General features: G+C 36.9%; 1 protein-coding gene across 1 annotated transcript in view; it reads right to left on the bottom strand.

Moving 5' to 3' along the window:
- LOC308646759 (uncharacterized protein) overlaps positions 1-26,816 on the bottom strand; it is a 546,497-nt gene that overhangs the window by 139,861 nt on the left and 379,820 nt on the right. Inside the window, exons 8-9 of the mRNA XM_081290128.1 lie at positions 11,590-11,641; positions 10,867-11,028 (exon numbers count right to left, since the gene is read on the bottom strand). The gene's annotated coding sequence lies outside the window, so the exon portion shown is untranslated. The remainder of the gene's footprint in view (positions 1-10,866; positions 11,029-11,589; positions 11,642-26,816) is intronic.

Raw genomic sequence — 26,816 nt, forward strand, 5'->3', positions numbered from 1 at the left:
GCTGCTCATTGGGGGACTTCTTTGGCTCTGCCCACACGACCCAGCCAATCGGCCTCAAGAGCAGGAGGATTGTGGGAGTGGGGGAGGCTTGTGTTTGTGTGTGAGAGGCTTGTGGGAAGCCGGTGGTGGCAGTTGGGCTCTGAGGGTTTTTCCTGAGGAGCTGTTTTGTTTGGCCTGTGTGGTTCTAAAAATAAAGTTAGTTTCTTTTGACAAGTGGCTCCTGAATTGTGCCCAGCCAGACTGCGGCATTTGGTGGCTCGCACAGGGAGCGACTGAGGGTAAGTAAACTGCTCGCCCCTGAGGGCAGGGCAAGAGGATGGGTAGCCATTCTAAGATTCCTCTTTTGTTTTGCTTCATTTTTGTTTTAAGTTGCCTGTCCCTGGAGATGAGTGAGACGGAAGAAAAACCGCTCACATCTGAGGAAAAACTATTTGTGTCTGAGGAACAGATAGGGAGAAAGGACGGATACACATTTCAGGAGGATAGAAAGGCTGATATAATGATTTTGTGTGGTTCCATTTTTATTTCATTCTGTCTCGGTTTTGTTTGGCGTCATCTTGTTGGGTTGTATTATAGTAGAAATACGGGATCAGAAATTAGTAAAAAACAAACCGAAAGACTGTTAAGTAAATTGTTAGAGGAAGGAGGCATCTCAGTAAAATCAAGAACAGTCAGGGCATACGTTGATACAATACAAAAATGTAGCCCATGGCTTTTTAAGGAGGAGTTGTTAAATATATCACAATGGAACCATCATGGTGAAGATTTAAAAAGAATAGAAAAGAACAACCCAGGGACTCTGCCAGTTGGCAAATTGCCATTGTGGACGTTCGTATCTGGTTTGCTTAGTCCAAAGCCTTCAATTCAGACAATGGTAGAGGAAGGAGAAGACATATTGATTCAAGTAAAAGAGAAGGTCTCTCAAGTTAGTCAGACAGAGGAAAAGATTCAAGTAAAAGAGAAGGTCTCTCGAACTAGTCAGACAGAGGAAGAAAGTGTAAAGCAGAAAAAGCCATCAGGGGAAAAGTTACAACAGGAGACTGCTACTAACACCTTTCTATCATTAAAGGATGTAAATGTCCAACTAACAAGACCACCTCCATATGCTGGGAGGCCCCCAACCCCTGCATTTGATAGTTGGGATCCCGAGACAGGATCTCAAGTATTAACATGCCCTGTATTTGAGGTAGGAGGGCAGCAAATTTACCATGCTTTAAATTTCAAAACAGTGAAGCAGCTAAAAGAGGCTGTAACAACCTATGGTCCTCAAGCACCCTTCACTGTAAGCTTGGTCGAATCCATTAACAACTTGAACATGACACCAGCAGATTGGGCTAATATGTGTAAAGCTGTGCTAAATGGAGGACAATACCTATTATGGAAGGTTGCCAATGAGGAATTTTGCAAGGAGACGGCTAGGCGAAATGCAGCAGTTGGTTATCCTCAGAGAAATCTAGATATGTTGCTAGGAAAGGGACCTTATGAGGATCAGCAGCAACAAATTGCGTAAAATCCTGGCATATACTCACAAATTGCTGTAGAGGCGATTAGGGCATGGAAGACTTTACAAGGACATGGAGGTTTACAAGGTCAATTATCTAAGGTAATACAAGGAGCTAATGAACCTTACGCTGAATTTGTTGATAGGCTTATTCAAACAGCTACCAGAGTTTTTGGGAATACAGAACAAGCAATGCCATTAATAAAACAACTGGCTTATGACCAAGCGAATCGTTGGTGCAGAGATTATCATTAGACCATGGAAACATGAAGATTTAAACACATATATTAAATTATGTAGAGACATTAATGAACGAGAGCAAGTCATGGCAGCTGCAGTAAAACAGGCTTTAGATGCCAGAGACATTAATGAACAAGGGCAAATTGTGGCAGCTGCAGTAAAACAGGCTTTAGATGCCAGGCCAAGAACATGCTACAATTGTGAACAAACAGGACATTTTAAAAGGAATTGCCCCATAGGAGGAGGGTTTAACAAAACTAGGTATCAAAGGAATAGAATACCGGGTATTTGCCCACGATGCCGTAGAGGGAGACATTGGGCTAATGAATGCCATTCTCAAACCACCATAGAGGGTACTCCATTACAGTGGGCTAATGAATGCCGTTCTCAAACCACCATAGAGGGTACTCCATTATCAAAAAACGAACAAGGACCAAGTGTTTATCCACAATATCGTGGAGAAAGGCATCGGGCTCCATTGCCAAAAAATTGACAGGGGGTCCCAATGCTCCGGGGCCCAAAACCACAAATATACGGAGCACTGGAGAAACCCAGCACCCCATCAGGGTAGTGCCCAGGACACATTGTCCATCAGATCCCTTATTAGACAAATCAGAGGGAGCACAGGGTTGGACATCTGCGCCTCCGCCAGATCAGTACTAACTCCAGAGATGGGAGTTCAAATCATTCCCACAGGGGTAAAAGGACCTCTTCCCAAAGGAACAGTAGGCTTATTATTGGGACGCAGCTCTTCTACTCTAAAAGGACTTATGATAAGTCCTGGGGTAATTGATCCTGATTATGAAGGTGAAATAAAATTTATGGAAGTTATATAAAAATTATGGCAGCTGGAAGTTTTCTGGGGCCCCTTCGGCTGTGGCTCTCAACAATCTAGGAGGAGCCATAGATCATAAAAAAGATGCCTCTTCCCACAGTCACTCTTCACTAAGCCCTGCACACAGGGTTGCAACAAAGTGCACAGCTTGGCTGACCTATGGAATGGAGTAGACACTGGGTCTCCAGAGAGCTGCTATTGATGCCAAAAATTTCTCTTAGGAGCCAGCTCTTGTCAAAGAGACTCAGCATCCAGGGGACAGGCCTGAGGAGGGGGACGGGAATTAAGATGAAAAACTGAATCCACATCTGCACATTTAGTTCAGGTCCCTGGTTAGCAAGGGACTTTGCCCTGCCAGACCTTTTGTCTGACAGACAGAGGCTCCATTACCTTGTTAACTGGTTAGGGTTTCAAGAACAGGTTTGGGTTCTTTAAGGGAGGCCAGTGGCAGCAGACAAGGAATTTATACAATTTGTCTCCTCACACCTCTCTGAATCTCAGTATCTGTGCCTTCCATCTACTGAACTCCATGGTAAAGGGATGATTTCATGCCAGCTTTGAAGACTGGTCAGGCTTTGCAGTGGAAGGTATTTGGGACTGACAGTAACTTAGGGGTCATTTCTCTCTGGAAAACTTATTAATCTGCCTGCTTACTCTGTGCTACATGATTTTTTTTTGGAACAGGATAATTTTCCAAGTTATTAATTGTTATTCTGACTCCCTGTGGAAAGAGACACCCAAAGAATGTAAAGGCCACTTTACCCTCTTGTCTTCCAGGAAGTTTCAGGCTTCTGGCTTCACATGTTTGTTAAAAGTTTTTGTAAAAAAGCCCCAGACAGAAGTTATTATGTGCTGTTTCTACATCTCTATTTAGGTTTCTTGTGTGGGAGGGGAATTTTGCTGTGTTCCTAAGAGGAAGGAGATGGAGTGTGGGATGGGTGGAGTGCTGTTATGTTGAAAGAGGGAGAGTTGCCTGAGGATAGCCATGGCTCTCCAGTCTTGAGAAGAAGGATGTACTCTACACTGTCAGAGTCCTGGGCGGAAGTACCCTAGGAGACAGCAGGACTTGCGTTGAGTGGGCTAATGTGTTTGCTGAGGAAACAAAACTTTAAGCACCATTGACTTGAGAGCTCTGCAGCAAGAGATGCTGTTGTCCCAACTGCCTTTAATTGGATCATATCACCTCATACAGTAAGAATCTCAGGCATAAATTTGACGAACCAGAGACTACAAGATATTTTCTAAATATTTTTTTTCGTAGCATTGATATTGCTAAACAGAGAAAAGAACCCATTTTAGTGGCTCATATTTGGTATCTTTTTGTATACTATATGGGAGATTAGAGGCAGATACAATGTAATTTTTAAAAAAATAGTGTGATAATTCTTACAGTTCAGTGTTATGGACAAACACAAGCTTTTATATTTATTGTCTCACTAATGGATTTTATATTTATTGTCTTCCTAATGGATTTTAACCCTGTTTTAGAAGAAGAAGAGGCACCAAGGAGTATGGAGGGGAAAAGCCACTGTAACATGGGAAAGGATTTGGATAGAAGTAATAGAAGATACAATTCAGAAATATCAGCTCAGGTACAAACATACCACAGACCTTGTCACCCAGAGCTGCTCAGGTGTTCAAACATCAGGCATTTCCTCGGTAACCTCAGTCTTTATTCCTTACTTGTGCCATCCAAATGCTAATTCTTCAGACCCTCCAGTCCTCCCCATCAGCAATGGCATCCTCTTGTCTTCATTCCTTCCTCTCCATGATTGACTTAATGGTTCATTGCTTAAACAACACACTAAGTACCCGTGTCCTATTGTATTTTATCTTTCCTGCTTCTCTGTCTCTTCCAGATCTGCCCTTCATGAAGTGACTGAGACTTATTGAATACAATTATAATAAAATTGAGTATATTGAACCATCGTAATTTTATGGTCTATAGCTAACAGAGCAACTCCAACACTGCATGGTAATAATCCATCCAACCATTCACTTCCTATAAACTTAGTGCTTTCTCTGTGCATTTGGGATGCATAAATGATAAAAATGCATAAATTTCTCAGTTTCTTGGAACTTATACCATTGTTTCTTATCCTTAACAGAACTATTTCAAAGGTTTTCCACTTTTAACAAACTTCTGTTCTCCCAAACCCCTCACAGAAGAAACAGAACCCACTTCATAGAAGAGTCAGAGGTCATCAGGATGCAACTTTTCTTCATTAAAACTTCAAAGCATTTGCATCTCACTCCTCCTTTCTCTATTCCTTCTTGTGATCCTGGAAGAAGTAATGTTTTAGAAATCCTTCCTGACCTTTTCAGGCTCTAAAAGGTAGTATCCCCAGTACATTTTTACTCTGTGCAGTGACTTAGGGGTTATATTCATCTTTTCCAAACAGGAACCCTATCTGGATCACTCACAGCCCTTATGAGCAACTAGTGCTTTCTTTCTACTTGGTGTTTAAGACCCATTTTAAGGAATGAAATCATGCAGACTTTCCTCCAAATTTCCCTTCAGCAGAACACTGTAACCTTTCTGGTAAACAACTGAGTTTTTACATAACAAATCCTAAATATAGCTTTCTAATGTGAAATTTCTGACTTTGTCACTAACAGCAGAGGAAAAAAAAAACCTTAAAACTATGAAAATATCATCTAAAGTTGTACTGCTCATATGCATATAAAAAAGCAAAGCCATCCACTAATTAAATGAAAAATATCCTCTTCTGAGAGAAAGCAGATTGGAATATTGGCAAGACTTCTGTGTTAAATGATGATGGATGTCACATAATATGACTGTTTTGATTGTTGAAAATCATACTACTAGATATCTCACTTTACAATTGGCTAGAACCACTAATGTTCATATTATGCAGTAGTTCTTGGTATAAATGTGGTCTATATGGGGGGGAAAGTACTTGTCAAATGTTTTCAGTTACCTCTCAAAGCACACACTGTGGAAGAAGTCTTCTTTGTTTATCTAACAACTACACTGTGAGTCCTGATATGGACTGCGGAACATACATTAACATCAGGCCCAATGAAGCAATTAAGTGCTAACAAAACACCCAGAGCGTCCCCAAGGAATAATAAAGGACTATGTTTGAACATCAGTCCTTATCCTGTTTTGTTTATCTTACTCACCAACACGTGCCTTCTATGTTTGTGTAGTATTCGATGATAAACCCCAAACCATTGGTTTTATACCTTTCAGGACCTGTGCAAAACTACAGTGAACTCTGCCTCAATCCTCAAGGGCAGAAGCAGCCGCACAGAATGGGAAATGATTAGGGTCTGATGAAAGCTTCTTTTTATGATTAAGAACATTCCAATTATTACCATTTCCACAATTTCTGACAAACTGATAAAATGATAGGCCTCAACAATATATTAATACCTTAATTTTTTCAATTTAATTCAGGGCTAAAATAGCAAAACTTTTAACTTGATATAAAGTATTAGAGGGCTCCTTAAGAAGATTGGGCTGTGATGCAAATGTTTTTATTACTTAGGTTTTGACTTTTGATGTTTGTGATTTTTTTCTAATTAATGAAAGAAATAATAGTGTAATATACAAAATATGTTTTTAAGTTGTCTATAACCACAAAGTAAATTGAGAATTCATTTGATGCCGTTTCACAAGTGAATGACATACAAACTTCATTTTTTTAATATAGTATGAGTATTGACTTAATATCTTCAATAAGGAATTGCTCCATAATTTTAGGTTAATGTTTGATCTAAAAATATGAATAACTGCCCTACAGGATCACAATGTACTCACTGGCATTCTCAAGGTCTACAAAAGTGAATTAAAATTTCCTAAGTTAAAAATAAAAATATGGATTTGAAATTGACTTGACATCATCAAGCATAAATGGGGACGTCAGTTAAAGTTTATAGACAATTTCACCCTTCTTAATAGTTGATTACTTTGAAGATTGTATTTTATTTTACTACATTATGATAAATCTTGTTTTTTTCCAAATTTTATATAAAACTGGTAGCTCTAATATATACTGCTCAAATTTTGAGAAAAAGAGAAATGCTTTGGTACTGCCATGCTTCTTTGAGCTCCTAGCAGTATATTTTTAGCAGAATGTAGTTAAATGCCCTTCCTAACACATTACCCTGGTGACTAACTTTCCAGATTTAATGTGTTTACTCAATTCCCCCAGCTAGAGATTACAAATTCTCCTAGACTCTTCTTGATACTCCCATTCACCTCCTGACAAGCTGAAGACAGTAATCAGAATCTGATTAACCGTCCCTCATTGGGAAAAATGAGAGCATGTGATCCAATCTAGAAGAAGTGCTCCTTTCAAAAAGAGACCATGGTTTGAAAAGAAAACAACAACAACAACAACAACAACAGAATATCTATTTCTACTCCATAAAGCTATTCCTCCTTGTTAATTAGCCCAAAGTATGTCCAATTAAATCCCTTTAAAAAATGAGTTGGCAATGTTAATTATTTTAATGATGAGGGAGAATACAAACAAACCATTTTTAATTTAGTAAAAAATCATCCACAGGAAACAGATTTTATCAAATCAAATAATCTTCACATTATCTAACAACCCAAAAGGCAATGCATGGACAACTCATTATTAATGTTCCCAATATATCAGAAGACCCTTCAGCTGCTGCTGGAATAATGTTTTATAACTACAGCTTCCATTTTTATCCTGACAGGAGAGCTAATTTGACCATTCATGTTAAATCAGTGTGACAGAAGTGATCTCACTGCAACTTTACCTTTATTCTCTGGTGTCACCCTCAATCCCCAATGATCTCAGGCAGGTTTTACAACCCCAAAGAATTTTCCACTGAAACATCCTGTAATGACTCTGATGGGGAAGATTATGCATTAATTTGTTTTGTGTTGCTATAACAGAATATCACAGACTAGGTAGCTTATGAAGAACAGACATTTATTTTCTCATGGTTCTGGAGGCTGGGGAATACAAGATCAAAGTACTGGCAGATTAGGTTGTCTGTTGAGGGCTGTGTCTCTACAAAGCAGAAGGTGGAAGGGCAAAAAAAATGAACTCCCTCAGCCAAGCCCTTTGCAAGGGTAACTAATCCCATTCACAAGGGGTGGGTCCCCATGACCTACTCATCTCTTTAAAGTTCTACCTCTTCATACTGCTATACTTGCTTTTGGGTCTCAACGCCTGAATTCTGTATGGGACATATTCAAAACATGATAGGAAACAAAGGAATTTACTCACATACAAATATCAACTAGCCAACTAAACTGGATCAAAAAAAATGTGCAACCAATGGTAAAGAATATTGTACACAGAGACAAACCAATGTAAATATAGTTATCTCATACTAGACAAAGGCACCAAAAACATACATTGGAGAAAAAAAAAAGGATAGCCTCTTCAACAAATGGTGCTGGGAAAACTGGAAAGCCATATGCAGCACAATGAAATTAAGCCTCTATCTCTCACCATATACAACACTCAACTCAAAGTGGATCAGAGGCCTAGGAATTAAACCAGAGACCCTATGCCTAACAGAAGAAAAGTAGGCCCAGATCTTTATTATGTCAGATTAGGTCATGACTTCCTTAATAAGACTTCTGAAACACAAGAAATAAAATCAAGAATCAATAAATGGGAACTGTAGAAACTGAAAAGCTTCTTTTCAGCAAAGGAAACAATCAACAATGTGAAGAGAGAGATACAGAATGGGAGCAAATTTTTACCGCACACACATATCAGATAGAGTGCTAATCTCCAGGATATAAAAACAGCTCAAAAAACTTAACATCAAAAAAAAAAAACCCAATAAGTGGGCTAAGGAACTGAACAGACACTTCTCAGAAGAAGATATATAATCAATCAACAAATATATGAAAAAATATTCAACATCTCTAGAATACAAATCAAAACTACTCTAAGATTTCATCTCACTCCAGTCAGAATGACAGTTATTAAGAATACAAGCAACAATAAGTGTTGGTGAGGATGTGGGGAAAAAAGGCACACTCTTACATTGCTGGTGGGACTGCAAATTGGTGCAACCAATCTGGAAAGCAGTAGAGAGATTCCTTCGAAAACTTGGAATGGAGCCACCATTTGACCTAGCTATCCCACTCCTCAGTCCATATCCAAAGAACCTAAGAACAGCATACTACAGGAACACAACCACATCAATGTTTATAGCAGCACAATTCACAATAGCCATGTTATGGAACCAAGCTAGATACCCTTCAGTAGATGAATGGATAGGGAAATTGTGATATATATAAATAAAATGGAATATTACTGAGCATTAAAAGAGCATAAAATTATGGCATTTGCAGGTAAATGTGATAGCAAACCTGATTCCATTTTGTATAAAGAGACAAGATGGTGGTTAATTCTGGGAATAACCACCAAAAAAGGAAGACAGTTATGCAAGTGGGTGTAACCAGGCTATACTCAGGCCTGAAGAGGAACAAAGGCCCCTTGGCTAACTGCAAAAATTTGCTTCTGTAAGTCACTTGCTTGCTTGGTGTAAGCTAATAGGACAAAAGAGAGATACCACCGATACTGAGCTTTCCGTTTTTCCTTTTTTAAACCCAACCCTGACATTGGTGGGGGCTGTTCTTTTTTGCTTGGAGCGAGCCCTGGCCGGTAGTAAAGGCTTCCTACTGGAATACTGCTAACCGTGTGTAGACTATTTTCTTATTGAAGGGATTTTTTTGGCTGGTAGGGTATAGCAGTAAATGGATGGAGTTGGAGAATATTATGCTGAGCAAAGTAAGCCAATCCCCAAAAACCAAAGGCCAAATGTTTTACTCTGATAAGTAGATGCTGATCCATAATAGGGCTTGGGGGGAGCATGAGAGGAATGGAGGAACTTTGGATAGGGCAATGCAGAAGGAGGGGGAGGGAGGGTGCATGGGGTTAGGAAAGATGGCAGTATAAGATGGACATCATTACCCTAGGTACATGTATTAAGATACATATGCTATGACTCTACTTTGTGTACAACCAGAGAAATAAAAAATTGTGCTCCATTTGTGTACTATAAACTGAAATTCATTCTGCTGATATGTATAACAAATTAGAATAAATAAGTTAATTTAAAAAATGTAAAAAATATCCCATATTTTGAAAAAAAATCCAATTAGGACTAGACAATGACACAGTTTTCTTAAGAGCAAACATACTCAACTTGTTTCTCTATTGAGACAAACCTTGGTCTCAAATTCTTAAAAAGAAAAGAAAAGAAAAGGGGGAGGAAGGGAGGGAGGAAGGAAGGAAGGGAGGAAGGGAGGGAGGGGGAGATAGGAAAGAAAAGGGAAGGAAGGAGTAGAGATAATCAGAAAGAAAATAAAGGAGATAATGGGGGGAGTGAGGGCTGAACTAAAATTCATTTTTATTATTAGACTGTCTTCTAAATGTCAAAACAAAGTTGAAAGCTTTTCATTCAAAAAATGAGATTGCTTTTTCTTCTAACATTGATCAAGATTTCTCATGGGGTTTTGTTGTTTCTTTTTTCTGTTTTATATTTCTTTTTTTAATATTTATTTTTTAGCTATAGGTGAACACAATATCATTATTCTACATTTATGTGGTGCTGAGGATCGAACTCAGTGCCTCATGCTTGCTAGGAGAGTGCTCCACCTCTGAGCCACATCCCCAGCCCCTTTACATTTTTTTTGAAGACACTGACTCTGGGGTACTTTTCAGCTTTCGGTTGCAATGTCCAGAGACCTACAGAGATCCCGGTTTAGACCAGTAGGCAGGACAGAGAGGTTCTGTTTCTGCTCCAGGTGGGATTTCCCACTGCTTCAAGCAGGGCAGCACATCCAGCCTCTCCCAAGAAAGCTACATTTTCTCAGTTCAACACAATTTGCTTCCAGTATTTTTTAAAATTATTATCTTTCTTTTCTCAGTTTAGACACATGCTAACCTTCATCCATTGCTTATTCTTTTCTAAACCCACCCACAGAAAAAAGTGATAGCAGGTTCTCCCCAAGTTCCCTGAGCAAATGATTAAACAGAAGAAAAGAGCACAGCCTTGCCCTGGGAAGTGAGCTTAGTCCTGGGAAGTGAGCTTAGTCCTGGGAAGTGAGCTTAGCCCTTACAGTCTGCAAGGAATTCAGGAAACAAAGGGGATGCAAGGCTCTTGCTACTAGCGGGAGCTGCTTCCCTGGGGTAGTTTGGGAAGTAAAAAGAAAGAAAAAAAAGAGGAGGAGGAGAAGAAATAAATAGGCTGTGAAGAACCTTTGCGGAAGGGAGGAAGTGAGAGAAGGCTTTCTCTGCACTATCTGCATACTTACTTCATGGCAATTGATTTGGCTTTGTCTCTGAGAAAGCTTTCAGTGTAGCAGACAACATGAAGGTTTTGGTGTTTTCTTTGTTCAAGGTTAACTTTTTACAAGTCTGATTTCCTCCCACTCATCCAGTTCTGCCGAGGAGGAGCTTTGGCATATAAAGCATTCCTGAGCAAAATAAAGTGAAATGAAATAAAGCTTCTATTGTCTGCTCCCAAGCTCTTCTTATTGGCAATTTAAAGTAATATTCAACTTTCCTATAGACATAATTTCCTAGCAGTTACTCTGCCCCAGGGTAAAACACAAAGTGCAGACAGGAGGAAGGGGAGAGAAGCTGTCTGGATTCACTTCCATACTAATGTCTGTGAAGTTACATTTACCGGAGTCCATTCCTCCTTACCCTGTGAAAACTTTTTTTTTTCTCCTTTGGCAAACCTGTCACAAAGCCAAAAACTCCCAGTTAGGATATATTTTTGTTTAACTATGCAAAGTTCAGACCAAAGTGTGGTAAGGGCATTTTCTTTTTCATTGCATATTAATCTAGATCTTGCTCCCCCACCGGGCTTCTTAAGATTACATGAGGCTGCAATGACACACATGGCCAAGGGTGGAACTGCATGCACAGCTTGGGGACCTGAGCTTCCTTCACTGTGACTGTCTTATTATTATGGTGTCTTCCCAGTCTTTGGAAGGAACCTGATCAGTGGTTAGCTTTAAGTGAGAACTCACCTCTGGACTTAGCTCCATATAAATGCTCCAATAACAATTCTACAGTTTGTATCTGTAATAAGATGAAAATTAATGAGTATAATAATAGATGAAATGTGCAAGACAGCACTGACCACTGAATTTCCTGTTTTTGTTGCTGTTATTGTTTGTTTGTTTGTTTGTTGGCTTACCTCAGACATATTTTTACTAAATGGCTTCTAACCACATTATTACTTTCTCAACCAGCACAAATCTAGTTTGCATTTACCAAATAAGACCCATTACTGTGTCTTCCTTAGGCTTTGCCTATATTAAACGAGGGACTTTCATTTAAAATCAGTTTCTTCCTTTCATATAGGCAGCAGGGAATTTGGTTATGCACTTCAGTGATTAAATTTCCAAATAATCCATTTCGAATAGCAATCTCCAATCACTACTAGTTGAGAACAAGTTCTGGTAAAAAGTCCAGTAAGGTTAAATGTTACAGAGAACTTAAGCACATAAAAATGCTATGTAAATATATTATAAGAGAAGATCTAGTTCAGTACTGCTACAAAAGAGAGTGTATTTTTAACCAAACACCCTCCCACCACCACCCTGTGACTTCAAGCATGTCCACCCACTTGGTGCTGGGGAGTATAACACCAGCAGAAAATCATATTAAGATGAACACAGTTGCACTGATGTGACAGTAAAGACTCAACATATATTTTTATAGGAATTCTCCTTCTTTGAGATCCATTCTCAGAAAAAAATGATCATTTTTCATGCTTTGAGGTTATGCTATTTTCATATCACATGGGAAGCTGTTTTTTGAAATCTCAGATAAAACTGAGAAAACTGCTACTGTATGCAGGTTAGCTCTAAGGCAAAAAGGGATGGAAAGATTAGGATTTTTTTTTAATTTAAATCTAGCTGTTAAATCGGGGGAACCAGCTGTGCTCTTGGAGGAAAAAGACAGGAAATAGTGGAGCAGAAGATGTAAGCTCTTTAGATTGATATCACGATACATTATCCTAAACTTGCTTTTATTAGACATTAGAAGTTGTTGGACTACATTTAGCAAGTTGTTTTTGTTCTATTTTAAGTATACTGACATCTTTCAAAGGTGGTTAAATCAATTATACTTAAGTAAGTTTCCAATTTGTATACTTAAAAATCAGAGTCTTCCAAGATAAGTAATGTTTTGCTGTTATATATTACTTCTATTTTATCTTTTATCTTAAGAAACACTTCAAATTCACAGCTCAATTTTGTCCCAGAATGAAAAATGTGAAACACCATTTAATTACTTATAGTTCTTAAGTTTGATTTGGTTTCTTTTAGATGAAAATTTATGCTTTATTATTAATATTATCAGCTATAATGTAATATAATAAATGTATATTCAGGAATAAAATTTCTAAATTCTATTCTTTCAAGTGCCAATATAAAAAGGAAAAGATACATAAGAGAGACAATCTTCCCTAGCTAAAATGGATTCTCAAGTATGCCATATTACACACAAGAGTTTCTTTTTATGTTCCCCAATCTTCAGAATTGGAGAATACTTAGGCTAAGAGCTAGTTTTGAAGTAAACCACGCTTTTAAAAATTATTCCCTTTATTCTCATTACATTTAAAATATAAAGGAGAGCAATGTTTGCCATCATGGGTTTCCTATATCCTTAAAAGTATTTACTTGTGTTCTATAAAATTGAATTGTGACAGTTAATTCATTATTTTTCACAAATCAGGGATTTGTTTATGTTTATGTAAGAAAAAATAAAGTTAACAAACAAAGTGGGAGAAAATATTTACAAACTATACTTCTGACAGGGATCAAGTTCCCAAATATATAAGGAACTCAACCAACTCAATAGCTACAGAACGAAAACCCAATGAAAAGTGAGCAATTGATGTAAATAGACACTTCTTAAAAGAAGGTATATAAATGGCAACACATATATGAAAAACTGTTCAACATCACTAATCAGAAAAATGCAAATCAAAACCACAATGAGATATCACTTCACCCAACAAAAAATCGCTGTCATCAAAAACAATGGAAGCTGGCAAGAATCTGGAGGAGAGGCAACCTTTGAACAGTCTTGTTGGGAATGTACATTATTAGTACAGCTATTGTGGAAACCAGTATGGAGGTTCTTCAGACAGTTAAAAACAGAACTACCATGTGATCCAGTGGTCCCTGTCCTGGGTATATTTCCAAAAGAAATCACTATGTCAAAGACACACCTGTACTGCTATGCTCATTGTAGCACTATTCATAATTGCCAAGATAGGTGATCAACCTAAGTGTCCATCAGCAGATGAATGAATAAAGAAACTATGGTGCATACACACCATGGAATACTATTTGGCCATAAAAGAGAAAGAAATCCTGTGATTTGCAACAACATGGATAGGGAAGGAGATTGTTAAGTGAAATAAAACAGCACAAAAATACAAGTACCCTGCAATCTCATTCATATATGGAATCTGAGTAAGGGGTCATGTAAAAGTTGACAGTTGTGTGATGGCACCAGAAAGTGAGAAGAAGTTAAAAAATAAATTTAAATAAATAAATAAATAAATGTGAGGTAAAGCTATTGATCTTTAGTCAACTTCACTGAACTCAGTTTTCTTCCTGTTTTACTCTTATTAATTGAAAAAGACTAAGAGTAAGCAATGGTCATGCATCTAATTAATCAGTTTATTTATAAGCTTGGAAATATGACTGTTAGTTAAATATAATACCAGTTTATATGTCTTTGATTTTTAGTTGAATGAATGGGTCTGATAACTAAAATGATGGGGATATTTTGAATGATGGATCTATGAAATTTTTATATTCAGTCTCTATCAAGAGAGGAGAGGCAAGAAACAACCTTAGTGTACATAATACATAATTTTTGATGTAACACAAGAATTTTCTCCAATATTTTCAGTTGCTTGACCTGCCTGAATCTGTCTCACTTGGCTAAGGATGGCCTGTCAAATCCATCAAATACTGATTGGAATAGATTACTGAGTTGATGGAGCACGAGGATTACTCTGTAATCATGATGAGAGGTTGTTGTTGCTGGGGAACTCAAAAGAGACAAACCACACTGCATGCAAGGATCAACTAGAGATTTCTGTAATGCAACAGACATTGAAAAATAATACTATTCATGACATGCACCGCTGAGCCCAGTGGCCAGCAGAAAGGTATACTCAGCAATCATAAGTAAATCTGGAACAATGTAATGAAAACAATAAATTTGTAATAAATCAAATAAATTGCCTTTTTTTAAAGCTTAATGTTTATTTAATTAAAATTCAATGTTTTAATTTGAATTTTATAAAGAGAACACAATGTCTTTTAAAGGCAATACAATGATTTGACTTGGATATAAACAGCAGTAGTCCACTCATGAAAAGAACATATAAATATGAATATATATACACATATACACATATATATATATAATGAAATATTTCATTATGTAAATGAAATTTTGTTCAAACTCCATGAATCTGTTCTGGAAAAGCTAATATTCTTGAGATTTTACTGGGTTAAAAGCCGACATGAAAAGCTTTACATAAAATCAATCTTGTTGAATACTTTAACATAAAAATATACAATCAGTTTCTTTTAAGGATATATTGCTTAAATAAGTTGTGGTGGCTCTAAAAAGTATGACATGAAGGGTTAAAAATCTATATTCACTGGACCATCATTACTGTGGCATTTTCCTTCTTTTTTTCTTTAACCTCTAGGTAATTGACTTTTCTTACGTGCTTCATTGCTGTTCTCTTTCAGCTCACCAGTGGAATGGGACCACTTTTTCAATACATTAAATTCAGTCATACAGAAAGGTGTATCTACCTTAATTGAAAGAATATGTAAAATATGACAAGTCCATACCTGAAATCTGAAACACAGAGAACATTACTAGCAAGTAACAACATCGCCTCCTGCAGTGTGTTCTGATTACAGGAAAGTGAAAACATCATTTTAATACAGTCAGAACTCTGATGTATACTAATAGAAAAGGATCCTGCTAGTAATTGAATTACATAACTGCATTCACTTTTCTTGGATAGGGGCTGGGGTCATACCAGGGATTGAACTTAGGGACATTGGTCACTGAGCCATATCCCCAGCCCTATTTTGTGTTTTATTTAGAGACAGGGTCTTACTGAGTTGCTTAAAACCTCACTGTTGCTGAGGCTGGCTTTGAACTTTGGATCCTCCTGCCTCAGCCTCCCAAGCCACTGGGATTACAGGGGTGTGCCACCATGCCAGAGCTTTAACTGCACTTACTTTTAACAAGGACTTAAAATCTGTCCACTCTTCTTATAGAGTAGAAATTTAAGATATGTTGGCATTATAAAAATGAAATACACTTTTTATAATCCCTTCTTGCCTGCAATTTCTAAATTTTAATATTTTGTTTTCAAGGATGATAGGAAGTATAATAAACATTACCAGACCCTATAAGTTTTGCATGTATTCAAAATAAATCTTTCCAGCATTTCTCTCAAATAAAGTATTATCTTTGTTTCATAAATGGAGAAACCAGTGAAACCAAGGCTCAGGACACTTGTCCACAATCTTTCCCCAAGTCAGTTTAGGTGAATTTAATTGAACAATGGAGCCAGGTTAGAAAAGTTAGAATGTTTCTACTCTATGTTCTCAGAAATACTGTTTTTATATATTACTAAGTGTGACTATTCAATAGGCAATATTTTTTAAAAAGTGGTGAGATGAAATTATACTTACTCTATTCCATATCATGCTGTATTGTGACTGACATCAAGACAATTGGGCCCTTAAAATCTAAAACTTGAGTTCTGTTTTTCAAAAGAACAGAACTGTTTCTTTCTCATTTTTATCCTTAGCACATAGTAGAATGCCTGATTTTTATGGGGAAAAAAAGAGTTAAGTCAACAAATAAATGAATTATTCTATAAAAAAATTATCACTTAATATTAAAAAGTGAAACAGGAAAACTTAGATGAAAACTCAATTCCAAAATTATTTCTAGGATGGTTAAATATTAACCATAGGCCAGTGAGCATAAAATGCTTGATAGGTTTCCAGGTTTAGGTAACAGTTGCTAGCGATAGAAATATGAATAAAATATGGTTCCTGCTAATTACAAACTCATGGTTTAAATATTAGAAAGACCTGCAAAAGACCATAATACAGTGTTTTAAGTGTGGTAAAAATGAGCTCACAATGCTAACAAAGAATGGAAGGGGGAATAATCTGAAAATGGGTATGAACTGAATCTTGTTAGAAGAACATTGAGTTTTTCAAAATAAAAGCATAGGCCATTCTAGGGAATGACAACTAGGATTCTCCTTATGTGAGTGGCCATGGGTGTCCGAGTGGATATGTGAACACATCCCAACAGACTATAGTGTTTGAAGAGTGAATGAATGAGCACATGACATATTCTTGTGTTAAGCCTGTATACTACTGCCTGCTTCTTTGCCTTGCTTTCCTCTAGATTTCAGAATTTTAATTTCCCATAGGCCAACTCCTGATTATTCTTTGTCAAATTCCACTACTGACATCTCCGGGATTCTACTTTACCCAAACCTCCTTGATTATGGATAAACACTGACCTAAATTCCTCTGGACAATGTCTTTGTTCAATTCCATCTAATATGCACAGGTCACTTCCCTTTCTGGACTTGGATTCCCTTTCCTTATCAAATGTCACCTTCTGGGGGAGGCTATCAACACACTTGCCAATAAGGTATACTGTCCTTACCATCAACAGCCTCTCCACACATGAAAGCTCCTTGCTCTACTTTTTTTTTTTTCCATTTTCCCCTCGAAGTCATTGTCTTCTAACACTCAGTACTCAATATGATTTGCTTATATTAGATAGTGAAAAATCTATCCTTGCCCAGAGATCTGGCCATTGTTCTCAGCTCCTAGAAGCTAATCTCCAAACCCTTGGGGTATGTTCCTCATAAAAGTGACTTTGCTTACCTAGGGAATCTGGATGATGCATTAAGTCCAGGAAGGTGACTTATGGTGGGCACTTTGAGTCACACATGGTCATGAGCCTCCATTGAGATTAGAGTCTAAGGAGGAAAAGTCAATCTTGTCCATAACTCTAAGCTTCACATTTAGAGCCCTCCTGGACTCTGCCTCATGCATCTCTTTCCTTGACTACTTTTAATCTGTATCCTTTCACAGTAATAACCTATGACTTCAACAACTTCTGATGAGTTCTAGGGAATCTTCTAATGAATTATTAGATCTGAGGGTGTCTTAAGAACCCTCAAACTTGCATTAGTGTCAGAGATGAGTGTAGTCCTGTGCATTGTTTCTCTAACGTTGTGATTATGTTCAGCTTTGATTATCAGTCCCCCTCACTAGAATGAAAACTCCATTAGGGCAGGGGTCTTTTTTATTTTGTTCATCGATTTATCCCACTTGGAATAGTGCTTGTAGCAAATGGTTTCTCTATAAATATTCTTTTAAGCTATTGAACTAAATGTATTCTACTGGCTGACTTTTGCTCTGTTCATTATTAAATGACACAACATTTCATGATTTTACCCCATTACATCATTTATTTTCTTCCATTTACATTTATTTTAAAATGAAAATTTGCAAGATGGATAGAAACCTCTTAATATTATAGGAGAATGTGGAGGAAATTTTAAAGGAGGCTTTGACTCCTGCAATATTTAAGAAAGTAAAAACAGTAGAGAAGGCTTTCTTTTCCTCTGATCACTTTTGTCTAACTTGCTCATTGTGATTCTTTCTTCTAGTCAGAATGAAAGTGAGTGGATATAAACTAATATATAGTTACCAATAGGTAGAAAAATCTGTAAAGAGAGATTCAGATATTTGATGGAGAAAAGTAGGCAAGCATAAGAACAACCATGCCACTCTCAGTGTCTAAACAAATGTTACTAATCAGAAAAACAACTGAGAATTTTGTCCAAGGAAGGCAGATGCTTTGGACCTTTACATAGTTTTAAATTGCCTTTCTTTGTTCAGGGATTTAGTTAAGCAGCTCTATAGAAATTCAAAAGAGGAAACGTGAACTTAAAGCCCAAATCAAAGATGAAAGTATTCGCTTTTCTTGGTCTATTGATTTCATATGTTCATAGGAAGCAGACTTTTTTTTTTTCAAAGCTGTTAATCTTGTTCATATTACATCAATATCGTAAAGGCTGAGAGAGCACCAGGGATGTACAGAGGCCCATTCTACTACATCTAAATTACTCTGCTTAATAAAGTGTCACAATGTGTGTGCTTATATATGACTCCTGACCTCACGGTGGCTAAGTCAATCTGTTTTCAGCTACATTTAAAACAATTATCAGACATGGATGCTTTCAATGATAATTATATAATCAGTTATTTTGATACTCTATGGAAGTTGAAATATTTTAATCTGGTTATCACTGTTACACTGCATCTCTACCTAGCCTGACACATGCCTATTCTGTCTCTTGCTCTGTGTTTCTTTGATAATGGTAATTTACCCCTTATTACTCAGGCTAATATATATATATATATATATATATATATATATATATATATATATATATATGTAAGTTTTTTTGAAAGTTAACCTTATATCTTACTGTTCCGTATCCAGCTGAAATCCTTTTGATTTTGCCTTCTAATATCCTTCCTATTGATGTAATCCTTATTCAATTCACACTGCCATCGATTCTTGGAAATCTTTAGTTGATATCTGCCTGGATCATCACCATGGAATCATATTATTATAATGAAATGTTTAAAGCCTGCCTCTTTGTTCCAATCATTTTCGTAGCTAAGAATTTTTAATGTTACCACTCAGATACAGAAGTTTGAACATGAGCCATTCTAAGCCAACAAGTGGAAATCAACCCCCAGCTACAGACACAGTGGCCAGGAACATGGCTGGTATGCAGCATTCTGGCAAAAATGTGGAATATCCAATCACAGCAGATCACTGAAATAACCAGTTATCTTCATACCCCTGAGAACAACTGAAAGGTAAAAGGCAGGGGTGGCAATGAACCAGAAAATGAAGAAGGGACAAGTTAGAAAAGTCAGCCATTTCTTCACATTCTAAGATCTGCAACCCATTCACCTGCCGGTGAACCCAGTGTGGCTTTAGAGATGGGCAGGGGACATTCATTGCTGGATAATCTTCTCTTGGAGATAAGTTTTAACAATGCAGGGAGAAAAAAAAATGTTTCCGCCTCCAAAGGTGTTCTGGTTCAAAGTAAAGAAATGTGAAATACATCTGGAAAGATCACTAGTTCATGCCACTCCTGGAATGTCCAATGATGGGGCTTTCCACCAAAGCCCAGGGCTAGTAAATCTGCTTAAGTAAAAGTTCTGACTTTGTTTAAAGGTCATTCTTTACTTTTCCTGCCAAGATGGAACTATTAGACACAGTGGAAAATAAAGACAATATAAATCTTAGCGAGAGATTTACAGAAAACATTAATGCCTTCTAGAAATAAGACTCGGAGTCAATGATTGAAATGTGTACAGATGTGAGCATATGGGGGTCATATTCCTCCCCCATTGGAAAAAGGGAAAATCTGGGTATCCCTGGATAAGTAGCAGTCAAAACAGTAGCCACCTATAAAAGTAGGATATGCTAAAGCCAAATGGTGGCCATCCTGAAAGCAGTCACTATGGTAGGAGTGAGGCAAAAGTTTGCCATAATTGAAGTTCATGTCATAAAGGGGTGAAACTATTTCAAGTCCATATCCTGATGTCAACCACATAACCGTTTCTACTCTAGAGCATTTTCTCTCCCTTGTTCACAGCCTGGGAAATGAAGCCTAGCTCCTCTCTCTATTCAGGACTCTAAGTCTATCTGGAATTGACATTAATTTGAATGTCCAGATAGAGCCTGAGTAAACGTCTCAACAACGCTTTTCACTTATTTTTTATTCTATGTCTAACTTGCCAATTCCCCATAGTCAAGGGAATCTATTTTAGTTACAAGAGAAGAAAATCCTGTTCTGAATTGTTGCTGGTTTTCATAACTTTGAATTCCCTTGGGTCTCATGATTTTGAAACCTAAACCATTTCTTTGCTTTATGGTCATAACAGTGTTTTCCTAAGACATGAATATGGCAAGTTCTAACTAGGTCAGGTTTATAAGAAATACAAAAAGAAAAGTTACTGTTTCAAAAGTATCCTCTCATGACAATATAATGGACTCTTTCTGTCACATGGAAATTTAAGGGCCTCTTCTAGTATAGAACACAAGACAATGGAAGAAAATTAAGCTATCAATAAAAAAATATGCTCAAATTAGAATGATAAAGAACTATATCATCAGACACTGAATTTTACCACCTGACCATTCATTCACTCATTCAGCAAACACTTCCTGGAAACTTTAGTACCTAATATGTACCAGGTTATATGCTTTACCCCTATAGGCTACACAAAATGATTCCTGCCCTAATAGAACTTAACATTCCAGTGAAAAGAGACAAAATTAAAAAAATAGAAATGAAATGTAGTGTGATAATGCTAAATATTGTGAAGACAAAGCAGAGAAAGGAAATGAAAGATTTAAGAAGTATAGTTTTTAACAACTGGGAAAAGGTCATGCTTAAAATGTAGTTATACAAATAAATTTAGGAAAGAAATGAGGAAGCGTATCATGTGGCTTATATTTTTAATAGTAATGATGATTATAGGACACAATTATTGGTTTTGTCCTACTCAATTATGCATTATTGGGGTGTTTTAGTTTTTTATCTCATTTAATCTTGATAACAGTTTACAACCACACAACATTATTGATTCCATTTTAATATAGGAAAAAATAGAATGACTTTTCTAATTTCACACGGCTCTGGATGTGAAGAGCAGTTATGCTCCACATAGAAAAATGTTCAGATAATTCTAAGACTCTCGTATCACTCACCAGCTTGCTTGAATTTAGATGGCTGTGTTAAATATGTCTTTATTGCTCTGTTGGTTCACCTTTCAATTTTCCCAAAGTTTCCTTAAGCCCATGTTCTCCTAGTTTGACTTTCTTCTATTCTTAACTTATCCTGGCCAGGGTCTTAGATTTAACCTACTACCACCTACCATCTAAGCATCAGAAAGCTCCCTGATCCTCCTTCAATGAAAGATTTTTTTAAAAAATTGCCCAGAGTTCTCACATTTTTATTGAGAAAAGCTTTGCTCTTTTGCTTATACTGATCCCTGTTTAGCATAAATGCAATGTAGGATTGGATTAAAACTCTTCTTTTCTGAAAGAGTGAATATGGGAGAGACCAAAGGGGAAAAAGGAGTCAAAGAACCAAATCCCTTTATTTATATTAGACAGCTTGCAATTTGAGAGAAAACTGGAACAAAGCAATGCCATCTACAAACATCAATTGTTAAAGAGTTAAATACTTGGACTCCATTATGAACAGATATCTAACTAATTTATAGTTCAATTGAATGGGCTCACAATAGAACATCTATATTGTAACATACGTTAGAGAATTTTGTTTTAACCAAGTGCACTCTTGTCTGAGGCTATTACATATTTCATTTTCACATGTAGTACCTTAAATTCTCAGATGCAATGAATATGATGTACCCAGTATATTAAACATAACTCAGCAGGACACAAATTTGGACTTCTTTATTTTTGTATAATCACTACTTTCTCAGTTCTCTTCCTTTTTATGTACAAACAGTTCAAACATATATCAGCCACTATATTTCCTAAGAAGATATCCAACCAAAGAAAGATGTGCCAGTTTTCCTGCTGGTGGTCACTTGCAGTTTGGGTGATTCTCTTGAAAATTTCTTCTTTGATTTAGGAGTTCTGCTACCCATATTAGCTATATATGAAGACTATTTAGCATATACTGTTTCAGTTCTGGGCCTTTAACCACAATTCTGAGACAATAGCAAAATTCCATAACAAAAATATTAAGACCTTTTTCAACTTCAGGCAATGGTAAAATAGTTTTACCAGAAAACCATTCTACCAATAACTATTTTGGCAAGGGAAGGAAGGGAGGTATGCTGGGGATTAAACCAAGGAATGCCTTTATTACTGAGCTGTATTCCCAGCCTATTTATATATTTATTTATTTTGAGATAGGGTCTTGCTTAGTTGCTAAGGCTGGTCTTGAACTTGCAATCCTCCTGCCTCAGCCTCCTCAGTTGGAATTTCAGGCATTTGTCATCACACAGCTCAATCAATGATAGTCTAAAATACTAAACAAAATATTGTAAAACTTCTGTTTGAAAGTGTTGGAGGCGAGGTAGTAACTAGAGAGGTTAGTATACTTGAAAAAAAGAACGACACAGGAAGAGACCCCCACATTTCTGTGTTACCTCACTCAAGGAAGTCCTCAGATCTGCTGAGCTGGGTGATAGAGCTTAATCAGTTTATAGTAGTTGGTTTGTTTTGGATGTAAATATTTATTTTATTGGTTAGACATGACAGTGGAATCCACTTTGGTATAACTATACAAGCATGGAATACATCTTATTTTAATTAGAATCCAGACTTAAAGATGTACATTGTGGTGTATTCATATATGTATATAAGACAGTTATGTCAGATTCATTCCACTGTCTTTCCTATTCCTATTTACCCTCCCTACAGTTCATTCCCCTTTGACTAATCCTCTGAACTTCTATTCCGTCCATCCCACTCCTCCCCCTTTGTGAGTTAGCTTCTACACATCAGAGAAAATATTCAGCATTTTTGTGGGGAGAAGGAATGGCTTATTTCAATTAGAAAGATTGTGTCCAGATCTATCCATTTATCGGCAAACATCATAGAGTCATTCTTCTTTTTTTTTCCTTTCTTTTTTTTTATTGATTGTTCAAAACATTACAGAGCTCATGATATATCATCTTTCATACATTAGACTCAATTGGGTTTTGAACTCCCATTTTTACCCCAAATACAGATTGCAGAATCACAACTGTTACATACTCACATTATTACATAATGGCATATTAGTGACTGTTGTATTCTGCTACCTTTCCTATCCCCTACCATCCCTCCTTCCCTCCCCTCCCCTCCCATCTTCCCTCTCTATCTCCTCTGCTGTTGTTCAATTCTCTCCCCTTTTTCCCCCCTCCCCCTTGCCCCTCATAACCTCTTATAATTTTGTGTATCATTGAAGGTCTCCTACCATTTCCATATGCTTTCCCTTCTCTCTCCCTTTCTCTCCCCCCATTTGTCTTTGTTTACTGTTAGTCTTTTCCTCATGCTCTTCCTTCCTGTTCTGTTCTTATTTGCTCTCTTTATATCGAAGAAGACATTTGGCATTTGTTTTTTAGGGCTTGGCTAGCTTCACTTAGCATAATCTGCTCTAATGCCATCATTTCCCTGAAAATTCTATGATTTTGTCATTTCTTAGTGCTGCATAATACTCCATTGTGTATAGATGCCACATTTTTTTTATCCATTCATCTATTGAAGGGCATCTAGGTTGGTTCCACAGTCTAGCTATTGTGAATTGTGTCGCTATAATCATTGATGTGGCCGTATCCCTATAGTGCGCTCTTTTAAGGTCCTCAGGGAATAGTCCAAGAAGGGCAATAGCTGGGTCAAATGGTGGATCCATTCCCAGCTTTCCCAGGAATCTCCATACTGCTTTCCAAATTGGCCTCACCATTTTGCAGTCCCACCAGCAGTGTACAAGTGTACCCTTTTCCCCACATCCTCGCCAGCACTTGTTGTTGTTTGACTTCATAATGGCTGCCAATCTTACTGGAGTGAGATGGTATCTTAGGGTGGTTTTGATTTGCATTTCTCTGATTGCTAGAGATGGTGAGCATTTTTTCATGTACTTGTTGATTGATTGTATGTCCTCCTCTGAGAAGTGTCTGTTCAGGTCCTTGGCCCATTTGTTGATTGGGTTATTTGCTATCTTATTGTTTAATTTTTTGAGTTCTTTGTACATTCTGGATATTAGGGCTCTATCTGAGGTGTGAGGGGTAAAAATTTGTTTCCATGATGTAGGCTCTCTATTTACCTCTTTTATTGTTTCCCTTGCTGAGAAAAAACTTTTTAGTTTAAGTAAGTCCCATTTGTTTATTTTTGTTATTAACTCTTGGGCTATGGGTGTCCTATTAATGAATTTGGAGCCCGACCCCACAATATGTAGATCGGAGCCAACTATTTCTTCTATCAGACGCAGCATCACTGATTTGATATCTAGCTCCTTGATCCATTTTGAGTTAACTTTTGTGGATGGCGAGAGAAAGGGATTCAATTTCATTTTGTTGCATATGGATTTCCAATTTTCCCAGCACCATTTGTTGAAGATGCTATCCTTCCTCCATTGCATGTTTTTAGCCCCTTTATCAAATATAAGACAGTTGTAACTTTGTGGATTAGTCTCTGTGTCTTCTATTCTGTACCATTGGTTCACCTGCCTGTTTTGGTACCAGTACCATGCTGTTTTTGTTACTATTGCTTTGTAGTACAGTTTGAACTCTGGTATCGCTATACCTCCAGATTCACATTTCCTTCTTAGAATTGCTTTTGCTATTCTGGATCTTTTATTTTTCCATATGAATTTCATGATTGCTTTATCTATTTCTACAAGAAATGCCATTGGGATTTTGATTGGCATCGCATTAAACCTGTAGAGAACTTTTGGTAATATCGCCATTTTGATGATGTTAGTTCTGCCTCTCCATGAACAGGGTACATTTTTCCATCTTCTGAGATCTTCTTCTCTCTCTCTCTTTAGGGTTCTGTAGTTTTCATTATATAAATCTTTCACCTCTTTTGTTAGGTTAATTCCCAAGTATTTTGTTTTTTTTGAGAATATTGTGAATGGAGTGTTTTTCCTCATTTCCGTTTCCGAAGTTTTGTCGCTGATATACAGGAATGCCTTTGATTTATGCGTGTTGATTTTATAACCTGCCACTTTGCTGAATTCATTTATTAACTCTAGCAGCTTCTTTGTAGACCCTTTTGGGTCTGTTAAGTATATTATCATGTCATCCGCAAATAGCGATAATTTAATTTCTTCTTTTACTATGTTTATGCCTTTAATTTCTTTTGTCTGTCTAATTGCTCTGGCTAGTACTTCGAGAACTAAATTGAATAGAAGTGGTGATAGAGGGCATCCCTGTCTTGTTCCAGATTTTAGAGGGAAAGCCTTCAGTTTTTCTCCGTTTAGGATGATACTAGCCTGAGGTTTAGCATATATAGCTTTTACAATGTTGAGGTAAGTTCCTGTTATCCCTAGTTTTTCTAGTGTTTTGAGCATAAAGGGATGCTGTACTTTGTCAAATGCTTTTTCTGCATCTATCAAGATGATCATATGGTTCTTGTCTTTAAGTCTATTGATGTGGTGAATAGCATTTATTGATTTCCGTATATTGAACCAGCCTTGCATCCCAGGGATGAATCCTACTTGATCATGGTGCACAAGTTTTTTGATATGTTTTTGTATTCGATTAGCCAGAATTTTATTGAGAATTTTTGCATCCAAGTTCATTAGAGATATTAGTCTGTAGTTTTCTTTCTTTGAAGTGTCTTTGTCTGGTTTGGGGATCAGAGTGATGTTGGCCTCATAGAATGAATTTGGAAGAGCTCCTTCTTTTTCTATTTCTTGAAATAGCTTGAAAAGTATTGGTATTAATTCTTCTTTGAAGGTTTTGTAGAACCCCGCTGTATACCCATCCGGTCCAGGGCTTTTCTTGGTTGGTAGTCTTTTGATAGCTTCTTCTATTTCTTCCTTAGTTATTGGTCTGTTTAGATTGTGTGTGTCTTCCTTTCTCAATCTGGGCAGATCATATGCCTTAAGAAATTTATCGATATCTTCACTATCTTCTATTTTATTGGAATATAGGGTTTCGAAATACTTTCTAATTATATTCTGTATTTCTGTAGTATCTGTTGTGATATTGCCTTTTTCATCCCATATGTTGGTAATTTGAGTTCTCTCTCTTCCTTTCTTCGTTAGCATGGCTAAGGGCCTGTCTATCTTATTTATTTTTTCAAAGAACCAACTTTTAGTTTTATCAATTTTTTCAGTAGTTTTTTTCGTTTCATTTTCGTTGATTTCTGCTCTAATTTTAATTATTTCTTGTCCTCTACTACATTTGCTGTTGTTTTGCTCTTCCTTTTCTAGGTTTTTGAGGTGTAGTGTGAGTTCATTTATTTCTTGGTTTTTTCTTTTTTTGAGGAAAGAACTCCAAGAAATGAATTTCCCTCTTAAAACTGCTTTCATTGTGTCCCATAGATTCTGGTATGTTGTGTCTGTATTATCATTTGGCTCTAAGAATTTTTCCATCTC

This window comes from Spermophilus citellus (assembly GCF_964194105.1).
Source record: "Spermophilus citellus genome assembly, chromosome: 1".
NCBI classification, from domain to species: Eukaryota; Metazoa; Chordata; class Mammalia; order Rodentia; family Sciuridae; genus Spermophilus; species Spermophilus citellus.